Below are 22869 nucleotides of genomic sequence, written 5' to 3' on the forward strand. Positions count from 1 at the left end.
TTTTATGACTTATGTCTTTGTCTTTAGTAGCGCACAATAACTCTCTTGTGTATCAAGTCTTAAGTTACGAACAGAATCTCTTTTTAGTTAAGGCTTGAGACACAAAACAGTTATTGTGTTTTACTAAAGACAAAGACTTAAGTTATAAAACTTGTTTTAAGATTATAAGTTAACCATTCTGCTTAGAGCCTAGTTTAAGTTTACTTATAAGTTCGGGCTTAAGTTTGTGGTTTGTACTTAACGTAACGTAATGTCTTACGGATATTCTCGTGCGGAAGCTTTTACTCGTGTCTACATTAAACAAGCGCGACACAAGTAATAAAATGAAGCGATGTCATCTACCTGCTCTTCTCCTAGCTCGATGATCCTCAGGCGATAGTAAGTCCTCTTCCTCGAAATGATTCAACCGGGCGAGATGTTTGAAGAAAAAGATTTACGTACAAATTCTATAAATATGATACCGTCAGAAAATGGGCCTTTACTTTATAAGTTAGAAATTATTATAATTATTAAAAATTTATTTATAGTAGTTACAAAATTTGTATTTGATGTTTATCTCTATGAGCGTTCACAATTATATTATCGGTAATTACTTATGGAAAACGTTTTACTTCGAAGAATTATATGATATCGTTATAATATATTATGCACGTATAACAAATAAAAAAGAATGTATCATAAAATTTATAAAACATTGGTATTAAATATTACGCCTAGTATTGGCGGTCCGGCGCGTGAACTTATTGATATTAGATTGACGATCGTCTATCGTCGTCTGTGACATCTGTCGTCGTCTTATTCTCGCTTTTCTGGGATGAACACGTTTCGTATTAAAGACCATTATTCCATAAAGTCTGTCTTATTATTTTTTGTGCGCGCGAGTGCATCCAAAGGGCAGGTGTGCGTGAGAACGAATCGACTTGTCCGGTCATAATCGTATTAATAACTTGAAATAAAATTGTCTATCTTTATTATATAAATGAAACTTAGAGATCCTATACTTCCTTTATAATTAACTATATCTATATACATAAAAGAAACGAAAGACAATTTTTTAATATTTAAATTAATTTTACATGATTTTTAGAACAATGTTAGTAAAATATGTAATATTATATTTAAAAATTTAGAAAGTATGTCATTTATTTATTTATAGTAACTTAAAGAAAATTTTACTAAATATTTGTAAATTTTATAAAGTACATGGTGTAAAAATTTTACTGCAGAACATTTAACCACCTGTTTGGTAATTTTTTACTATGTAGTTTATAAATTTTCTTTTATATATTTCAAAAATTTTTTTTGTCACAGATATTTGCTAGATTGCCAAATAATTCCAAGCTTTTCACCATACATTGTAAAATTTGTACTGAATTTGCGGTAAAATGTTACGAAAAATTTTCTCCGTGTATAATCTTCTCGTATATTTTTACTATTTACGTAAATGTTGTCCTAATCAGCAATTCCAGACCTTCTGTAATTTCAAAAAAAAGGAAAGAAAAAAACACTGAAACGATACTTTGGTACACTTTTACGGAGACTCTGTCAGCGTTCTCCGATTCTAATCTGCCCTTCAAATAAAATGTTATAATTTTCTAAAATTTTTGGTAAAAATATAATGATAGATTCTTAGAAATATGTACTTTCATAAAACGCAATAAAAAAATAATCAATTTTTTTCACCTTCTAATGAGTCCTACCCCTTTAAATATAAGTTCTTCAACCGGAACTTACACGGAATGAGCAACATGCCGTACAACGGCTTTAATGAAAGAGAACCTATAAAATTCTCTCATGAATTTGATTGGAATGGGGTCGAGGTTTTGGATGAGAAGCTACAACTTAACAAAAATTCATATCTGAAATAATATACACATATAAAAGAACAAAAGAAAGTGCTAAATTTACAAAATGATACTGAACTTCTTGATCCAATATATCTCGATCTTATACGTTGACTTTAAATCTTTGTAAACTTAATACTGCGTAAGTGGCGAGGAACAACAGAGAGGGAAGGTACAGATATACAATGCATATTTTTCTCCGACACATTATCAGTATTGTTGTAAACTCATACCTTACAGACAGGTTGATCTCTTTTCTCTGAAGTCAAGATAAATGATTATTATGCATTAATTTTAAACGTCGGTCTATTCAAAATTTAATTTTTGACTTTAAAAGATCCTCATGGTATTGTTAACAGCTTCCATTATAAAGAAAAAACTTTTAAATTCCAGACATAAATCTTTTAACTTTGAACTAATACAAACTATCAGACGTAAATAAATATTTTGGGGAAGAGAGCTCATAACTATAGAATTTTCATTGGTTCGTTATCTCACTGAGAGGAGGATCCATATCATGGATCGAAATGTCTGGACACTATAATACTGTAATAACTTAGCATGTTATCATTGATTTGCCGTATAAAAATATTCAGGTTATATCAGTTATTAATAATTTTATTGTTTTTGCACCAATTACTGCGTAGGCTCGAATTGGCAAATTACTTTGAATTGTTTTAATTTTGGAGCCACTAAACTTATATTAATTCTTATGATTTATTTAAGTTCTGCTACTTCAAAAAAATAAAATAATTTTTATTCTGTATAAATTTCTTTATAGATTTACGAGTGTAAGTCAAAAATTATCCGCACTTTTGCTAGAACACGTCTTTAAGTTTGTCATACCGCGTTTCGGGCAGGTAAGCTTTAAGTTGACACTACTGGGGTCCTATAATCAAAGCTGGACCTTGATCGCGTCAGTTTGTTTACCGCTACGAGCGTGTAAATATGACCGATCCGCTAAAAGTTAACTTAAAGCCTGCCTGCCCGGAACGCAGTGTGACAAACTTAAAGACGTGTTCTAGCAAAAGTGCAGATAATTTTTGACTTACCCTAGTATTATAGATTTTATTATATTATTTTTTCAGGTATAAAGTATAATAGAAATAATAAATACATTCAAGGAGTGGTTAATATTTTAGAGTTATTAACTCTATGTTTGAGAATTAGCGAAATGATGATAAGCAGTCAACCAAGAAACGCAAGACTTTTCGGATTTTAGCAATGGCACGATGGGATGGTCCCGTATTGGATGGCGAAAGATCTGATTACGAGAGCTGTGTATGGAATGGTAAAGAATGATGACATTGATGGTGACGACGGCGATGACGACAATGAAGATCTTGTATATGTTAAGGGATATAGAAAACAAGAGTGGTTGAAAGATACGCTGGATGCTGATGCGAGAGATAATGTAGTCATCAAGACCATGGATGCTGATTATGAAGACATAGAATCTTTGAATAAATTAGATGCTACTAACACTATACAATGTGGAAAACATGTTAAGAATTGCGCATTACAAAATGTATTTAAAATGTATAATTGGTGGTCACAACGCCAAAAGAAAAATTGTAATATTTGAAAAAATAAAAATATAAAATACATAAATATATATATTTTTTTCTTTCCCTATCCCGATAGTTAAGAATCAATAGTGGTATAATAATGATTCAATAGTAGTACGATTATGGAACAACGCGGTTCGATAGACGTTCGATCATGGAACAATGTGGTTCGATAGACGTTCAATTGATGTTCAATTATTGATCAATGTGGTTCAATAGACGTTCGATCATAGAACAACGTGGTTTAATTGATGTTCAATTAATGTTTAATCATTGTTTGAGTATATATTATTTCCATAGAAGATAAAGCGTTAGTCATACTATGTAAGCGAGAACAATGTGTGTGGGCGAAAGAAAGAGAAAACCATGTACAATAGCCATAATTTGTGCGAGCGAGAGCGCACAGAAGGGAGGGAGACAGAGAGAGAGAAAGAGAGAGAGTGGGAGGGAGAGAGAAAACAATACGTTTATTCCCAAATAACTGTTATTTGCTAAACTAATTTTTTAATAAATTAATATAAAATTTATATTAAATTGATATTAGGTTAATATTAACCTAATATAAACATAATAAAAATTTATATTAATTTATTAAAAATTAGTTTAGCAAATAACAATTTGGAAAAAAAAATTATTTTAATTATTAGTTTGATATAAAAAATAATTTTAATTAATAATCTGATATAAAAATTATTTTAATCATTAGTTTGATATAAAATTAATATAAATATAATTAATTTAATTAATAGTTTGATATAAAGTTAATATAAATTTAATTAATTTAATTAATAAGGGGGAAGGGCTCCCTTCCCCTCCCCACTCTTCCCCCGTGTCACGTGACTTCCCCACCCCAAATTGGGTTAGAATCGGCCCTATACATCTACTAGTATCACTGCACTTTCTGCGTCACTCGATCTATTTAGCAAAAATGCTCCAAGACTCTGTGTTTCGTTTAACTAGGTCACACATGTCTTTATACGGCTGTCGAATATTGTATCGCCAAAGCAGCATCTTCTGATGAGTAAGAACTGTTCAAAGGATGCGTTAATTGTTTTCACTTGTTGGTCCTTATTTGATCGACAGTGATGAATTATTATTATGGGTTCGTATACATTTTCTGTGTAAAATAATTCAAAACAAGCTGGCACCTACGAACAATTTGTAAATTATTAAGCAAAGGCCACTCGCTTTTAACCTCATTTAAATAACTGCGGTTAATATCATTTTACCTTAGATATATGGTTAGGATAGTATACAAAGTGTGGATACTATTATTTTGCTTCTAAATGATATAAATAGGTATACCAAGTATAAACGAGACAGGAACGCATTTAATATTGTTGTGCCCGTTCGGCCGAGCTTGAGAAGCTGGCCGAAGGAAGATCTATCGATCAGACAGAAGAAGCGCGGCCGGCTTTGGTTCTTTTTCGGGACGCGGAGTTGTCAAGCGATTTTGAAATAATTCCGCTACGAATTTATTGTACATAGAGATCTAATTAAAGTCAGTGTTCTTTTTTATAAAAGAGTGCCTGGTCATTTCGTGTTGTGAGTACGCGCCTTCCTTCGCGAGAGCCTTGCGTGCCCGTTTCGTCGAGTACAACAATATCTTCCCTAGGTTTCTCTTTATTATTTTCTTTATTATTTTCTTTCTACTGCTTATAAAATTTAACTTCTATTTTGTCAATCATGACATTGTAATCTTAAAGTTATAGATAATAACATCAATTTAAATTCAATTTACCTCTAAGATAGTGTTAGATTCGAGATCGTCAAGTGGCGTTGTCACAAGATCCTCAGGTTTGTTGCACTGAGGAATTCCTGGGAACTCATTGGTAATGTTCCAATAGTGAGAATAAACCTCTATCGCGAATATCGGCATTAATACACATATAGTGGAATTGAATACAAACATCTCTCCTGGTGGGCAACATTTCATCAGTTGCCATTCGGATGATGCTCTTATCAAGGATAATACCAGGCCGAATAAAGCAAACTTTGTCGTAAACATAGTCATGTCTACCTATAATTATTCGTTTATTTAATGCAAATTATATATTTTTTCTATTATTATTGCTTATTTGAATTCAATGTCACGTTTTAATTAATGCACCCTGATTATTATTTTGTTTGAATTGCAGTTTACATTTCGAAAACATTTCTAGTTTATACTTTAAATCCGTTTTTCTTTACGTTCATTTTAGTTTTACTAAAGACATAATTCACTTGTCCATGAATAACATAGCCTTTGTTACTCTTCTTCATAAAGAATTTCTTTAGGCTTTCCTCGTTCTATTATTATTTTAAGTCTATTTAAGTATTTAAATCAATTCTCTTAATTGCTTAAATTTTAAACCGCCACTTTATTGCAAGTTTTATGCACAACTATTTTAATGCTTTCTGGTACTCAATTCTATTTCTGCGTTTCGTCTGTTCGTTTGTCTGATATTCACCTGGACAGTAATAGTTGCTATCTGTTTAATAATAATTTGGATTTTTATGCTTCTATTCAGATCATTCTGAGCACAAATTTATTACAACTTTAGATTACTTACTTGGTATTAAATTATTCTTACGTGATACGTGATTATTAAAATTTTAAATCCAAAAGATCAGTATTCAATATTTATTTTTTCTTTTTAGCGAAGAGATTATTCTGATTTATAAGTTATGATGTTTTTATAAGGCAATTTTTTATATATATCTCATTATATGCTTGTACCACTTATTTCGGAAATTTACAAAAAATTTGAGATAAGAATTTATTTAACGTATCGCAATAAAAATTAGCAGTTAATTAATCAAATAACTTATTTGTTCCTAGCGCTCGTTTGAAAAATTGCGATCCTGCTCAATCATTTCTTTGACATTTATACGCCCTATTTACACACTCTTCTCGATGTGACACAACCGAATAGATCAGTATGAAAGAGTAAATTGTGAATAATTAAGAGCTTTCTTAATTTTAACGCCTCAGTATAATACCAATTTATTTTTGTAAATCCTCCTCACTCTTCCACTTTGCGGAATTAAAAAAAAATACCTCAGAATTACATAAGCAGCATCGAGAAAAATTTTTTTGAATTAAGAAATACATTTTCTTTTAAAACCATATATTTTGATGCAAACATTTATTCGTTCTGTGTATGTAAAAATATTTACTTTTAAGAAAATAGATGTATTACATTAAGTATGTAATTTTGAATTATTATATTTTTTACATTTAAATAATGATTTTACAAATAAACTAATATTATTATTAATCTTAATTAAATTGCGTAATGTCAATTTATCAAAAAGACAGAAAAAGCAATAATCTAGATGTTGGTGTAAAAATATAATTGTAACGAAGAGCTTTTATATGTACTTGTACATACGTTTCGGGCTTACTTGCCTCTAAAGACCGATCAATTAGTCATGCCGTAGGCATACTACGGAAGCCATAACAAAAAAATTAGACAACAATTATTCATTTGGATATCGCTGTGTCAATAAACTAAACAGATTTGTTAAAGTACGGTATTCCATACTTACATAACAATAATGTTGTTTATAGATTAGATTGTAACAAGTGTGATGCTTCATAGTCAAACAAAAAAACAATTAAAAACTCGAATAAAAGAACAACATCAAATTAGCTCCGGATAAACACTTAGTTGTCTCGGATCATCTAATGTGATCACAATTTCGATTGGGAGCACACTTCTCTTTTAAACAAAGAAAATCTAATTGCCAAAAACGACTTGTTTCCAAAATAATGCATATCAGAGAACGAAAGAATAATATAAATCTTATGAAGGACACAAAACTGTTAGACAAATACCTTGACACATTCGAAACGTTATGATAATAGTAATGAACTTTCCGTACGAAATATCAATAACAAACGTGACTAAATACAAGACAACGGTATATACTCTTGAAAACAGCAGTCTTTCTCATCTCATCTCGGAGAGACGTTGTTATTTCTGTGCAAGAACCAAAAACGTTTACTTCGCCTATAAATCTTTTCTTTCTCTCGTTATATGTAAGTGTAAGACATCGTGCATTTGTTATGATTTTTCAATAATTTATTTGTTTTGTGACACGTTTTAATTTATTTAAGACGACCCCGTTACTATAATCAATAATGTTTGCAACGTTTCGACGGACGGATTGCTACTGATAATGAGTTTTCTAATTGGAGGATGCGTGTCCACGCCTTTGACTCAAAAAATAAAAAACAATCTCGTCTACGTAAGCGTTAACCTGCGGATGAACCAATCGTTGTCCGATTGTTATTAAATTTCTCACGTTTTGGATAATGTAATATTATCGTTTAAATTGTAGATAAGTCGATCTTTGTTGTCCGTTTTATTTTAATACACTTAATGTAATTTCCATATGTTGATAAAAGGCAAGTAAGCTCAAAAGATACATATAAAAACTCTTCGTTATAATTATATTTTTACACCAATATCTAAAGTATCGCTCTTTCCTGACCTTTTAACAAATTGACATTGCGTATGCATATATAGAGCTAGAATTATACTTGTTATTTAATTAAATTGTTTTTTTAAATTAAAAAATATAATTATTTTGAATATAAAAATAAACTAAAAGTAAACATTTTCCAGAACTATAATAAAAAATTACTTGGATAAAAACTATTTTTTTATTTTATTTACAATAAGAGCATATTTATACTAATTTACAATAAATTTATTATTCTAGCAATATTTATGATTTTATTAAATGCATATATTTCGTTCTTTGATCTGTAATTTTTTTATAGGAATAAGAGTCCATATGTTTTTTTTATGTTTATCCCATATTTTCAAGAGAGAACTATTTTTAAAGTATAATTAATCTTAACTTATTTTTTAATATTAGTTTATTTTCCAATTTTAATAAGCATTTTTATTTAATTTTTAAGTTTGTAAAGTGTGTATCTTTTTAGTTTTAAGCAGTTTACTTTTAAATACCACACTTCTTTTAAATTGTATTTCATAAAAGACACTACTCCCGTTAAAGACTTGCAATGCTTTTTAATTCGTGTTATCATAAATTTACATACTGCTCGGTGAAGGGTAATTTATTATTTTGAAAGAACATGCTAATTTCTACAAACAGCTAGAGCAGACGGATAATGTTTATGAATACAATTTGTTTGTGATGATAAATGTTTTTATAATGTTTTAAAATTTATAAAACCATCAGGCTATCACATCAAGCGAATCAATAAAACATCTAGAGAATTGTTTTACATATAACAAACTATGATGTCTTATTAGTCGTTGAACCGCATATTCACAAACAATGAGTTTAAAAGTTTTGAAGAATGAATATTATCGAACATTTTGATCGCGGTTGATTGTATCAATACAAAATTACTTTTTCAAAAAAGGTAAAAAAAAGCGTCAAGTGTGTGTATGTATTTTTTAAATCTTTATTTTTTTTACAAAATCCAAATAATACTATCTTTGTATCTCCATTGAAAAATTTTCTTATTCTAACCCATGTGGTACTCTCTTTAATTTCTATGCAGAACCTAAGTACTATCTCTGTATTATCATTGAAAAATTTTCCTAGTTCAACCCAAGTCGTATTTACTTCAAAATAAATATCTTAAATTTAATCCAACCTAAATATATTTTTCCCAAACAATGTATGAAATCTTGTATCGCGTCAATTTTAAAGAGAATATGATAATGTACTGTTTGAAATAACTGCTCTATTTCTTTTAACAAATAAACTCCAATAATATTTTTATTTTTTTAATAAAATTCAAGTGGTGGTAGCTAAGAATTAAAGAAGAAAAAATATGTAAAATTATATTGAAAAAAAAACTTTTTTAACTGCAAAAACTTGGCGCTGCTAGATGTCTAAATATAATCTAAATACAATGTTGTAAAATATAATTGTTATAGTAACTTAGAAAATTATAATGATTTACAATGTTACTTAAATGTTAAGGAAACTTAATCTGCAACTTACTTTGTGTAATTACTTTTTTAACGCATATTTTACAAGTATTACATTTATTGCATTCTTTCTTATATCAATTTTTTTTTTGTTTTTCTTATCTAGCAGCGCCAAGTTTTTGTAGTTAAAAAATTTTTTATTTTAATAAAATTTTATATTTTTTTATCTTTAATTCTTAATCATCACCACTTTGCTTTTATTAAAAAAATAAAGATACTATCATTTGGATTTTATTTGTTAAAAGTAGTACAACAGTTATTTCAAACAGTACATCAATATATTCTCTTTATAAATGACGCAATTTAAAGATTTCATACATTTTTTGGAAAAAATATATTTAGGTTGGATTAAATTTAAGATATTTATTTTTAAGTAAATACGACTTGGATTGAAGTAGGAAGATTTTTCAGTGATAATACAGAGATAGTACTTAGGTTCTGCATAGGAATTAAAGAGAGTACCACATGGGTTAGAATAAGAAAATTTTTCAATGAAGATACAAAGATGGACACTTCAATTTTGTAAAAAAAAATAAAGATTTATGGGGTACATACGCACAATTAGCGCCTCTTTTACCTTTTTTGAAAAGTAATTTTGTACTGTAACTAATACCCAAACAGATTTGTTTTATTGCTTTCGCCGACTATCTGAGCGGAAATTTTCTAAATGTATTCGCGGTGTGTGCTAAGTTTATTTAGTAAAAGTATGTAAAAAATGTTGTAGAGAATGTTACGTAATAAAATGTTACTTTTTTATACATATAAGATGTATTTTTTTATTAAGTATTTCAGAAATTATACTTGCATTTATTATGTTAATTATATTGCAAATAAGAAATATAAAGGTATTTCTAAAGTACTTTAAATTTTTTAATTACTTCAGACAAAAAGTTTAAATTACAATCAGCAATCCTCTGTATAAGGTTTAGATCAGGGCTGGATAAAAATGCACATTTTGGTCGATTTTCGGCTTAAAACTTTCTTCTTACCTCGCTACTTTCCGCACAATCCAAATGTTGATTGACATTTGTACTGCGTGCAGATTGGTGAGGTAAAAAACAGAGCTAACTGAAAATCAGGTAAAATGTGCATTTTTTGCCGAGCTCTAGTTGAGATGATGTCTGTATTTTAACAATAACAAACAATTTTAATTTCAAATCTTTTTTCCGATACAAAATTATTCACATATTAACGCTCGGAAAACACTGGCGTAGCACGGATATTTGGTACTATGAATTTAATACGCATTTCTTTCTACATCGCGATCCATAATTACTCTTCGTACAATTAAATCAAATATGTAGTGCTTTATTTTGAGAGATTTAGTATGTAAACTCGATCCCTTAGTTATGACGTAATTTCAAAGACTTTCTTAAATAGGATTGACAATCGAAAATTATCTAATTAGACATCTCTACGTAAAAGAGCAGATTTTGTCCTTTAGGAAACGACGCTAAATTTAATTACATTAACTCTATCTTCTCTCTGAAAAATATTGTAATATATAAATAGATAATAACAAATTGAAAAATTATTCCTCTGGCAACTACTCAAAGAGTTGGAAGAAGAAACTTGAGATTTTACAAGAAAAATTATATCATTAAACTCTTCAATGTCGGTTTGATTAAAATCCGAAGTACTCTTCAAAAAGGGGTGAGTATTTGGACGTGGAATATCCTACGTTTAAGATGCGGTATCCAATTTCATATTTGATAATCTCCAGATTTCTCTTAAAGGTGACATCGGTATTCACTTACCGCGCGCGACTCATCCAATTGGCGAAATTGGCAGCTTTACAAAAGTTGGTATATCTTATCAACAGCACGTAAATGCAAATGCTCGAGGCGGGTTGTCTAGACAGCGACGGTTTCCACAGGGAAATGAAGTTCGAATTTTCCACAGAAGGTACGCAGGGCTTCCCATTCTATGCAAGCCTTCGGGTTGCCAAGGGAGTTCGCGGCGCCTTGTGATTGGCTCCATCTTATCACGCAACCCTCGCGACTTGCGCAAATCGCTGCTCGGCGCGCAACATGAAGTATTTACGTCGGTGTTCTTAGACTGCAAATTTTTCGCTAGATTTCTCGACTTTGGATCGTCAAGCTAGAAGACTTTTTCTTAAGTTTGAAGCCTTTGCGCTCAGGTCTAATGCCGAAATTTATTCCGAAAAATTTTCATTACAACTCCAAACGGGGTCACGCTATGACTGAGTATTGATATCCCTTTTCTTCGATCCGTACTCTTACAATTTCTTGTAACGTACAACGGCTTTACTTGTACATACGCGTTAAGCGAGCATGTCAAATATAATAAAATGAAACGGGTGATCATCTGCATGTCCCTGCTCTTCTCCGTGTAGTTCAATGATCCTCGAGCGACGCGACGTTAGATCCTCTTTCTCGTGATAATTCGACCAAGCAAAACATTTTCTTTACAAGACTCTAAATATAAGATTTACAAACAAACAAACGCTGCGAACAGCATTCACAGCGCGTCATCACGTTTATTTCCGAGCCGAGATGACGCAAAATCCGCAGCATGCTTTCTCAGTCGGATCTTATTACTCTAGCTGTGACTAGAGCACTAAAGATGTGACGAGCGACTAAACGGGACGTCGCGTCACATTATGGGCGAGTTTTCTAATTTATCGATTGATCAATTGCATTATGTGCAAATACAGCCTTTACAAAATAAAATTGCATTTACGCATAATGCGATTGATCAAAACTCACCCTATATATGAAATTTTTTTTACCTGGATGTGATTTAAAAACACAAATTTTATGTTTTAAAAACAATTATTTATTTATATAAAGTTTATGTTTTAAAACAGAAAATTTGTGTTTTTAAAGCAAAGAACAGTTTGTTATTTAAAATTTATATCTTTTTCAATCATTTTATATTGATTTTTATCTTGATTTAAAATGACATACAACAATTAGAACCTACTTCGACGCAAATTTTTGCGATTGATCATGTTCCAATTAAGCAGATTGCTATTTCGGATTAGAAACGTGGTCAAAATAAATATGATGCAAGCAGGACAAAAATTTGGATTAAAATATAACTTTCTGCCAGGGTTTAATTATCTTAAAGCATCTCAATTGTTTATATTGTGCCTTTTCATATCAAAATTCTTTATTAAACTGTTTTATTTAAGTTTCCTTACTTTGAAAAATTGAAATAATATTTATTCAGTATATATTTTTGATACATTTATTATAGATTTTATTATACCATTTTTTCAGATAGAAAGTATAATGGAAGTTATAAATACATTCAAGGAGTGGTTAATATTTTAAAAATTTATTAACTCAAATGTATGAGAATCAGCGAAATGAAAAAATTCGCTATTCAAATATAATTTTTATAATTGAAAGGAATTAAGAAGATATTACTTAATAGTAAAAGATTGTATCTCGAGACGCACCTACCTGGAAGTGAATTGCATTCTTCTTCGAAGAAAATAGGATAATAATATATAACGGCTTTCGAGCATATTAAAGGAGTGATTATACACACACGGCATTTCTAAAAATTTTATTAATTTATTTCTACTTCTATAATTACGTTTCTTATGACAGTTAGTATAACGGCTAGTACTCGTAAAAACGATATATTTCGATAGTAAACTGTGGTGCCCGTAATAGGACCCGGATGTTTGTGCATGATTTCGTGTTGCGCGCGAAGAACCGCTGCGGTCTATTTAATGCGGCCTATTTCATGTAAATATAAACATAAACAAAACACGATAAAATTTTCTGCATTAATCCGAGATTACGTAAAAACACATTTCTTCAAAATGCCGAAATTTTTACACGAAAACTTGGCAATGTCAATTAAAAATGACAAATGTTTATGATGTGTTCACCGGATTCAATTTATTAACAGATTCAGATTCTGTTAAATTGACAAGCATTGGGTCTTCTTGAGAAATGCAGCGAGCACTAGATTCACTCGATTTTTCGCGCGCGACAAGGGATTATGCACGAACATCCGCGCCCAGCCTGTAATATTTGGACAAGCGCATAGAGGACGATTATTCCATGTATATCTTTCCCTTTCACATACATCTTGGACACACTTTTGGTCATATGACGTAAAGATAATCATACTCCATTTATATGTATGCTCTTAGTTTAAACATTATTGTTTATTCGGCAAAGTTCAACGCGTGTCGAATGAGTGAAACCATTTTTTCTTTTCAAGAAAAGATTTATTTATTTGCATGGCTGAACTTAGCCGAATGCGCATACTATTAATATACATAGATAATTTACACATAATGTTTATTTAATTAATAAATAATAAATAAAATAAGTGTATCCAATATAGCTTACTTGATATTTCCAGTTAAAAAGTTAAGTCACAATTATCTACTCAATAGTTTGTTGACAAAAATAGTTCTTTATATACGGTATGCCCGTTCTTCGGCTAAGTTTGAGAAGTTGACCGAAGGAACATCGATCGATTAGATAAAAGAAGTGCAACCGGTTTTTGTTCTGTTTCGGGACGCGGAGCTGTCAAGCAAAATTTCTAATAATTCCGCTACGAATGAATTGTATAAAGTTCCACGATTAAAGCTTGTGTTCTTTTCATAAAGAGTTTATTTATTTTGTCTTGCGCGCATTCAAGTGTCTTTGCGTGAGTGAAATGTGTGCTCATCTCGTCAAGTATAACAATACTTTAATACGTTAATATATTAATAAATATATGAATACGTTAATAAACTCGCAAATGTAACATTAGGCCATTTTATTATCTATTTTCTACACTTTTTGTGAAAAAAGGAATAATTAGGCCATATTAATTACATATGTACTCACTATGACCTAATTAACAACTTTCTCAAAAATTTTTACTGTATCCACGTAAATATTTGGAACTGTTTCATATTTTAATGTTCAGAAATGTTTTCTACTTTAAATCTGACCATGTGTTTTTAATTCTGTACTCAGCAAAAAATTAAAAAGAATCGCAAAGCTTCGGTAGACCATGTACAGTTATCTGATATTCTATTTCATACATTATTTCACATACACGTACATTATTTTTTCATATACATTATACATATATTAAATACAATTAAATAATTAAATTTATTTAAATTATACATACATTATATTAAAATTCTTGAATTTTCATAGAATGTTTACTAATTATCTATAAATATATAAGGTAAATGTCCCAATTATTGACAGTGTCCCAATTTATGATAATCGCACTTGTTTTCCTTAATAAATCAGCTAATATGGATCCAATATTTATTCTAAACATGTATTTAAACTCTACATTTTATTTATATTTGATTACAATACATTTCGAATAAAATTAAAAACTATAAGGAATGTTAAAATATCATAATTACAAGCATAGTCTGACGGCGACAGTTTGAACGCAGATGCTCTCCGTCATCTTAGAAAGTGACAGCTGATACTGAGACGTCTGTTTGCTGGATTTATGCAGTTGTGCTTTAAATAATTTGAAATAAGTAAATTGTTTTGTCAAGTCGAGCGAAAGTTAAGAATATTTCTGAGCATAAAAATAATAAAGTTTGAAATTTTTGTAGTTAATTTATATATGTCACTAATTGGTATTAGAATATCTATTTGTCCATATTACTGACAACTCAGAAATAAATACATATAAAATGATATAAACGTATATTTCTAAAGAGAACATGTAGTTTATAAATCTTATTCATTATGAAGTTAAAAAATTGCATTAATATCATAATTGATCTTTATACAATTTAGAAAATAGTATAAAAATCAGCTCTTAACCTACAAGTTCTTTTGTTTAAGTCAGTAAACGGGACACTCATATAATTTTGTACCAATTTGTGTTATCTCAATAACTATTACTATTCCGGAAAGAGAATTGCCACGAGATAGGGCAAAACATAAATACAAGTTTTAAACAACATGTAATAAATAAATAAATTTTGTTAAATACAAAACGGTATAATTAAATATGTTTAATATTTCTTATAAAAGCATAATATGTAATCAGTAATAAGAAAGTTAATATATAGCTTCTGTCAGCAATAGGAACAGTCATATTCACCTTCTGTCAGTAATAGGGAACGTTCATATGTTCGTTACCTGTCAGTAATAGAGACATGCATATATTACAAATTGGGACAGAACCAAACTGACATGTCACTAAATGGTACTTCAGCTACTTTTCAAAAAATATTATAAACGAATTAAAATCTGCCCATAAATAAAAAAAGACAACAAAATTAGAATCCCAAATGTTCAAGCTTCCTAACAAAATCAATTTTTTATACTTTCTTTAACCTGTACATTATTAATTTATTAATTTATTATTACGATGAGGTTACTACGTCACTAATTGGGACATTTACCTTAACTGTTACTTTTAAGTACCTTTTCGGACTTTTGTTACGACATTTGTGTTTCCTTTACTTATTCAATTCGTGATATTGCTACTTGGGACTATCTTTTCCGATTAACCAAACTCCTGGGGGTTGATCATAGAACTTTTTTTCTAGGGCGGAAACGTGAAAAGCAAAAATCTTTACCATTGAGGTTAATGGAGAAATTTTCCACTTTTTACGTTTTCGTTCTCGGGAAAAAATTTCATAATTGATCCTCTGGAATGGACTATCTGTTTTCCTATTTGAATCGTTACTTTTATACCGTTATTCTCTCTCCGATCTCTCAAAATCTCAATACGGCTAGTTATCAACCCCTTTTTAAAGAATAATTAGCGTAAATATCGCATAATTGATCGCATTTTTCTTGACTTTATAATTAAATAATTGGTTACGTTGCAGGTTGATTTTTTCTTATATCTTGCAATCGTTTGCGAATAGCTTGATACACGCTTTTTTTCAAAACCAAAATAATAAAAATCAAGAAACCGTCAGAAATATTTAAGACAAAGGTAATTTTCACAATAATAGAAATAGTATTCAAAAACACGTTCCAGTTTGTATAGCTTTCGAATGAGTAGTATTTACTGTATGAGTAGTATTGTACTGCATCAATTATCGATCGCATTCCCATGAAGATGAACAGTTTGAAGATCATGATAAATCTATTGAAAAGTAATATAAATGCAATTAATTAAAGAATAATATAAACACAATCTTTTATAGAAAGAAAATATGCAAATAAACTAAACAATTCATAAAGATATCATTCATAAATACAGATAAAACAGCTATAAAAATAAATAAATATTTTTCTATTATTAGAATGTATTTAGAATTTTTCCTTACACATTTGCTATAATGCCAAAATAATTGTGTATAAAGCGTTTCTCATTTATTGGAAATTAACAGTGATAGTTATTTGTATGTACAGTAAACACAACTGACAGTAACATAATATTAATGTTACAATGAATATAACATTAGTAATATTGATATTCTTTTAGGGAAAGCAATAGTAAAGAAAATCAACGTCTAAGATAAGCAATTTATACAATATAGTTAAAATTGAATTTCTATTTTATTTTCATTTTTATTTTATTAAAAAGCTGAACAGGTTCGATTCACCAAAATTTCATCATCCGCAGCTAATTTGATAATCGATATCATGTTATTTTATGTTGTTACAATAAATGACTCCGATGGGAATCATATTAGGTTAAGATATCATTTATATTGTAAATACGCGTTGATGAAAAGTGTTTCAACACATTTAAGTAATGAGAACGAGAATACATATAAACGTAATAATTTCAAACTCAACAAGAAAATGTGGTATAAAATATTTTGAATTTAACAGTTGTAGTTATAGTTATATAGTTATTGAGGTCAAAATTATAACATTGAATGTTGGCGTTTATTAGTATAAATAAATAAAAAATGATTAAGTCTTCTGAATAAGGGATTTTTGATAAACCATACTTTTTTGTTTTATTAAGTGTAAAATAGTATTTCCTTGATAGATAAATCTAAATAATGGTTATATTTAAAATATTATAATTATCTAACCAACTGATTATTTATAATAAAAATCAACAATATAAACTTCTGAACATACACAATTTTATTGTCATATTTCCTGAGTTTCAGTTTTAAATAGAAAAAAAATTCTCGCATCTTTGCGTAGGTTGTAGAACTTTAAAAATCAGATGAAAATGATAAAATGAACACAAAAAAGATCCTAAATATGTGTTCAAAATTTATTTACACAATCTACAAGTTTTTTGTCAAACTATGTCTTTTAGTTTATAATTACTTGCAAAAATAAAAAAAAATGAAGTTTTTAGGCTCAAAAAGCAACTCACCTTTTTATATTGGAATGAAGTTGTTTGCTTCTGGGATCCGTTTGACTTTTTATATTCGCTTTTACGTTATTGTAGTATTTCGTCGTGAGAATGAAGAACACCATGTTAGATATTAGCAGAATCGTCATCGGTCCAAACACAAAAATAAGTTCGCTGTAGTTATCCCAACTGTTGTTAACTTTTGATTAAAATCATAATAAAATTTAATTTAACTACTTTAAAATTATTACGCTATACACAAAAAATTGTAACAGCAATACAAAAACATTGTTCATCTGGAAAAAGTATCGTCGGACAAGGAAGGGATTTCTGGCCCCGTGCCAAAACCAATCGTTATTCAGGACAAAATATCTTTAAAGATACATGAAAATGTTATGTCAAATTTGATTTCAAAAGACCCATACAATTTCGAGATATTGCGAGAAATGTGATTTTTCATCAATATTCTTTTTCGCTGCTAAATATAAATTAATCTTTACAAACAAATTCATAACTATAAATGGTATTAATATACATGAGTTTGAATTTTTTGTTGTTCTTTGCTGAAAATTCTGATTTAAAAAAATCATGAATTTTTGAAATCGCATTTTCTCTTGATCTAAATAATTGGCCACTTCTAAAAAACTTCAGTGGACAAGTTATATTCGATATTTTTTTCAGATTTTTCAATTTGGTGGAACGTTACGAAAAAAAATAAAAACTGAATTTTTATTATTGTTCGATCTTATATGTATGCATCAGGTTGACACATCTTATAAGTTGTTTTTAAATACAATTACTTACCTCTGATCTCACATATGCAAAAAGTTGTATAGAATAAATATTAATGGTACAAGCAAACTGAATATGTAAATAATTATTTTCCTTCTATTACGTTTTATTTAAATAATCATCGCAAAACTAGTTTCTTCATAATTTAGCCTTATTTTATAGCTTAGTCAAATTAATTAAACATGTTGATGGTACATAATATTGCTAACAAGAAATACATATAAATTGTTACTTTTTAAAATCTTGCAGAGAATAAAAGTTTCGAATTTTACTTGTTGCTTAGCTTCGAGTGGGTAACCACTCGGAAAATAAATGTACACCGGACTTCACCGGATTCCATTGGACTACTTTGGACTTTGTCGGACTTTATCGGAATTTACGGACTTTACGGACTTCGCGGACTTTGTGGACTTTATCGGACTTCATGGACTTCATCGTACTTTGCCGGACTTCATCGGAGTACATCGGACTTTATTGGACTACGTCGGACTTCACCAGATTTTATTGGACTTCACGGACTTCATGGACTTTATCGGACTACGTCGGACTTTGCCGAATGGGACTTTATCGAACTTCAAGAAATTCTACGGACTTCTAGCGGGTTGTATACCGGAATTTAAGAGTGGTTACCCCGCTTAGCTTCAAAAATTCTTTTTTCTTTCTAATGCAAAGTCCCAGTTTAATAAATTATAGTCCAATCTAATTGTATCCTTGTTTTAAGATAAGAAAATTAAATTACAAATATTTGTGTAAAGTGATTGTTCTATTATTGGAGGACAATTGTATAAAAAAAAAAAGATAACATAAAGTCCACGGTTAACTTATTTATATTCGACTGTTCTTGTTCGACTTATTGCACGATGACTATGCTTTGCTAGTTAGTAACAGAATGAGCGAACATTATAAACCGTGCTACTTCAATAGATCAAAATAAGATAAAACTGTTTATTGTTAACTAGATTGCTTTTACGTCTTAAAATTATTATTTTATATTAACGTTTAAAAGTTAATTATTTGAAATTCTGTCTAGCGAATTAAAATAAATATTGTTTAAAAATTTTGTCGTTAGTATTGGTACCATTTTTGGGGAATTTTATATTAATCATTTTTGATATTAGTTTTTTGTGATATCTTGGTTCATAATTCAATACTTCCACATAATCCCGATCAAAACTATGATTATTATTTGACGTATAACATGCAATTACCATGTGTTCTTTGAATATTATAGAATTTTAATATTATAAAGTTTTTCTTACTAATTGTAAGAAAAACTAACTTCGTAGTTTAAACTACGTAAACTATACAATATTAAAGTTTTATATTACTATTTGCAGATGTGGGATCGGAGGTAATTGTATTTAAATCTGTTTAATAAATGTCAATCGGATACACTTAAAACCAAAAAATAACGTTAAAAACGTTAAAAACGGTTTTTATTTTTTTGCCACTATTGAAAAATCTGAAAAATAAATCGAATAGTATATGTCATATAATTTATCCAAATTTTTTTAAAATGTTTTTAGATTAAGGAAAATTACGATTTCATTGATTACGATTTCATGAATTAATAATTCATTTTAAAAACGTAAGTTAAATCAATCGCAATTTAATATTAACTTATTTTATAAAAAAATAAAAAATTTTTCATAATATTACGTATGATAAATGTGTTTATTAGAGGAGAAGAGAGTAATATGGCGCCCATTTTTATTTTGTTGGATAACTTTGTTCATAATCAATACGTATACACTAGGCAACAAAATTGTCGTAATATTCATTTATACCAAAATTTTGCAGAATTTCAAATAATTATAACTTTGTTAAAAATTATCGTACTTGAAAGTTTTTCATTTTAAAGCTTAAAGTTTCTATTATAAGATGCATTTGGTCAATTTTGAATTTCTGCTTTCCTTCATCCGCTGTTTCTTCAAAAGTAAGGACGTGTTTTGTTTCCAAACATTTGCATAGTTTCGCGCACTCCACAGGGTAGGATGAATTTTTTTCGTAAATGTCACGATAGCCATCGTATAATTTGGATTTTTCCCTGCAAATTGAAAAAAATTAGGTTTCTACGATATTTTTCGAGGAGTTAAGATATATCAAAGTTAGGTATGCATTTTTATCAGCTACCGCCAGCATTACCTGGATTTCGACTTGTCTCATTAATAATGAGGCGATCTTCTCTAGCTGACGATATTCGTTTTCGACCTTGCCCTCTTCTCGGACAAAATCTGCGTGTTTCTTGATAACAAGCCCAAACTCGAGAGATAGAGGATTGACGAACACCTATACTCCTTGCAACATAATTTTAATTCAATCCTTCCAAAAGAGCAATGATTTGACACCAAAACTCTATATAAGCGAAAATATTTTTTACTGTATCACTGAAGAAACAAACGATAAAGTTGTAACAATGCCTAGTTTGAACAAAATTCAATGTGCGCAAATCATTGCTCTTTTGGAAGGATTGTATCAAAGATATGTTGCAAGGAAAATGGGTGTTCATCAATCTTCTATCAGTTGAGTTTGGGCTTGTTATCAAGAAAGAGGCGGATTTCGTCGAAGAAGGGGACTAGGTCAAAGACAAATAACGTCAACTAGAGAAGATCGCCTCATCATCAATGAGACAAATCGAAATCCGGGTAATGCTGGCGGTAACTGAAAAAATGCAACCATAACTTTATATATCTTAACTCTTCGAAAAAAAATTGTACAAACCTGATTTTTTTCAATTTGCAGAAAAACTCCAAATTTTACGATGGCTATCGTGACATTTGCAAAAAAAAAATTCACTCCGTGGAGTGCGTGAAACTATGCAAATGTTTGGAAACAAAACACGTCCTTACTTTCAAAGAAACAGAGAAAGGAGGAAAGCAGAAATTCAAAATTGACGAAATGCACCTTAAAGTAGGGATTTTAAACTTCAAAATAAAAAAAAATTTTTTAAGAACGATAATTTTTAACAAATTTATGATTATTTGAAGTTGTGCAAAATTTTGATATAAATGAGTGTTGCGATAATTTTGTTGCCTAGTATATTATGTTATTGAACTTAAACGATTATATTTCTCAAAGTATTGTTTAACAGATTCTAGACTCTAAGTTGTGAAATATTTATTATTTAGGATGAGATTTATACAATTTTAACGCATTGCATAATTGATGGAAAGAAAAAAGTTGTCAAAACGTGGTTAGCCCAAAAATAATTTAAAAAAATGGTTTATTTTTAAAGATACACAATAACTTGTTACAAAATTATATATTTTTAAAAATAAAACATAAAATGTCAGAGACTTGTAAAATTCAGAAACATACATAATTAAAGTTTGATCTTTGAAACCAAGATAGACTTACGTGCTAATAATATTATTTACTTATAGTTTTAAGTAAGTTGATAAACATTCAAACGCGAACGTTTCGACCCTTGTGTTGGGTTACTCTCAGTGCTACTTCAATTTATAGAATTTTTGTTAAATACATACATAATTCTTTGTGAGTTACATGAGAATAATTCCGTGAATTCAGATTCTTCATACAATTAACTTAATTCTTCTTAAATACGTAATGGCGATTTTTAGTTAACTTCTTACATCGTTGTTTTTCTTTCTTTTTCGTGTCATAACGCACAAAATTATTTATCCGTAGTACTACACATTTAAATAAATCAAAAATCTATTAATTTATCCTATACTGCTAGTACCTTTAAAAGTAAATTAATTTTTAATAAAATTTATTTTTCAAAAGCATGAAAAACTGTGTGATGAGACTTATCGTCACACAGTTTTTCATGCATTTGAAAAATAAATTTTATTAAATATTAATAATAAATTTAAAAAATATAAGATTGACATTAAAATTATACGCTTATAAGACTTGTATAAAAACTTTTATCTAAAATTGAGATTAAAATAGAAACACAAAGATTTATGTATACATTTGACAAGAATATTATAAAATGAAATAGCACTACGGATTACCCAATACAATGGACAATGGTTGAAACGTTTGCAGTGCGTTTGAATATTTAAACAACTTGCTTGAAAATATAAAAAAATAATATTATTAGCTCAAAAATCTAGCTTGACTTCGATGCTCATTTATTTATATACCTATTTTTAATAATGTACTCTTTAATAATCGTTTAGAATTTTCTTGTGTTTATAAACTTTAGAGATATCATTGAAAATAACATTTTATTTCTATTTTATTAACATTAAATAACAATCATAAAATGATATCTCTAATGTTTCTCAACATCACCCTCTAGAGTAAGACTTAATTTAACGAAGGAATATTTTGATATAAAAATTTTACTTTAAAAAACCATAATATTGTAACAGTGATTTAATTAGCTCGTATATAAATTAACAATAACGAGTAAGGCCAGTAAAACAAACAAAAATTATAGGTGTTTGTGTAAAGTATAAAATGTATTTATAAATTTTATTTCAATGCGCTCAT

At 29.1% G+C, this 22869-nt stretch overlaps 1 protein-coding gene across 2 annotated transcripts in view; it reads right to left on the reverse strand.

The window, feature by feature from the left end:
• LOC105201065 (G-protein coupled receptor Mth) overlaps window positions 1-22869 on the reverse strand; it is a 335046-nt gene that overhangs the window by 247481 nt on the left and 64696 nt on the right. The window lies entirely within an intron of this gene.

This window comes from Solenopsis invicta, chromosome 9 (assembly GCF_016802725.1).
Source record: "Solenopsis invicta isolate M01_SB chromosome 9, UNIL_Sinv_3.0, whole genome shotgun sequence".
NCBI lineage: Eukaryota > Metazoa > Arthropoda > Insecta > Hymenoptera > Formicidae > Solenopsis > Solenopsis invicta.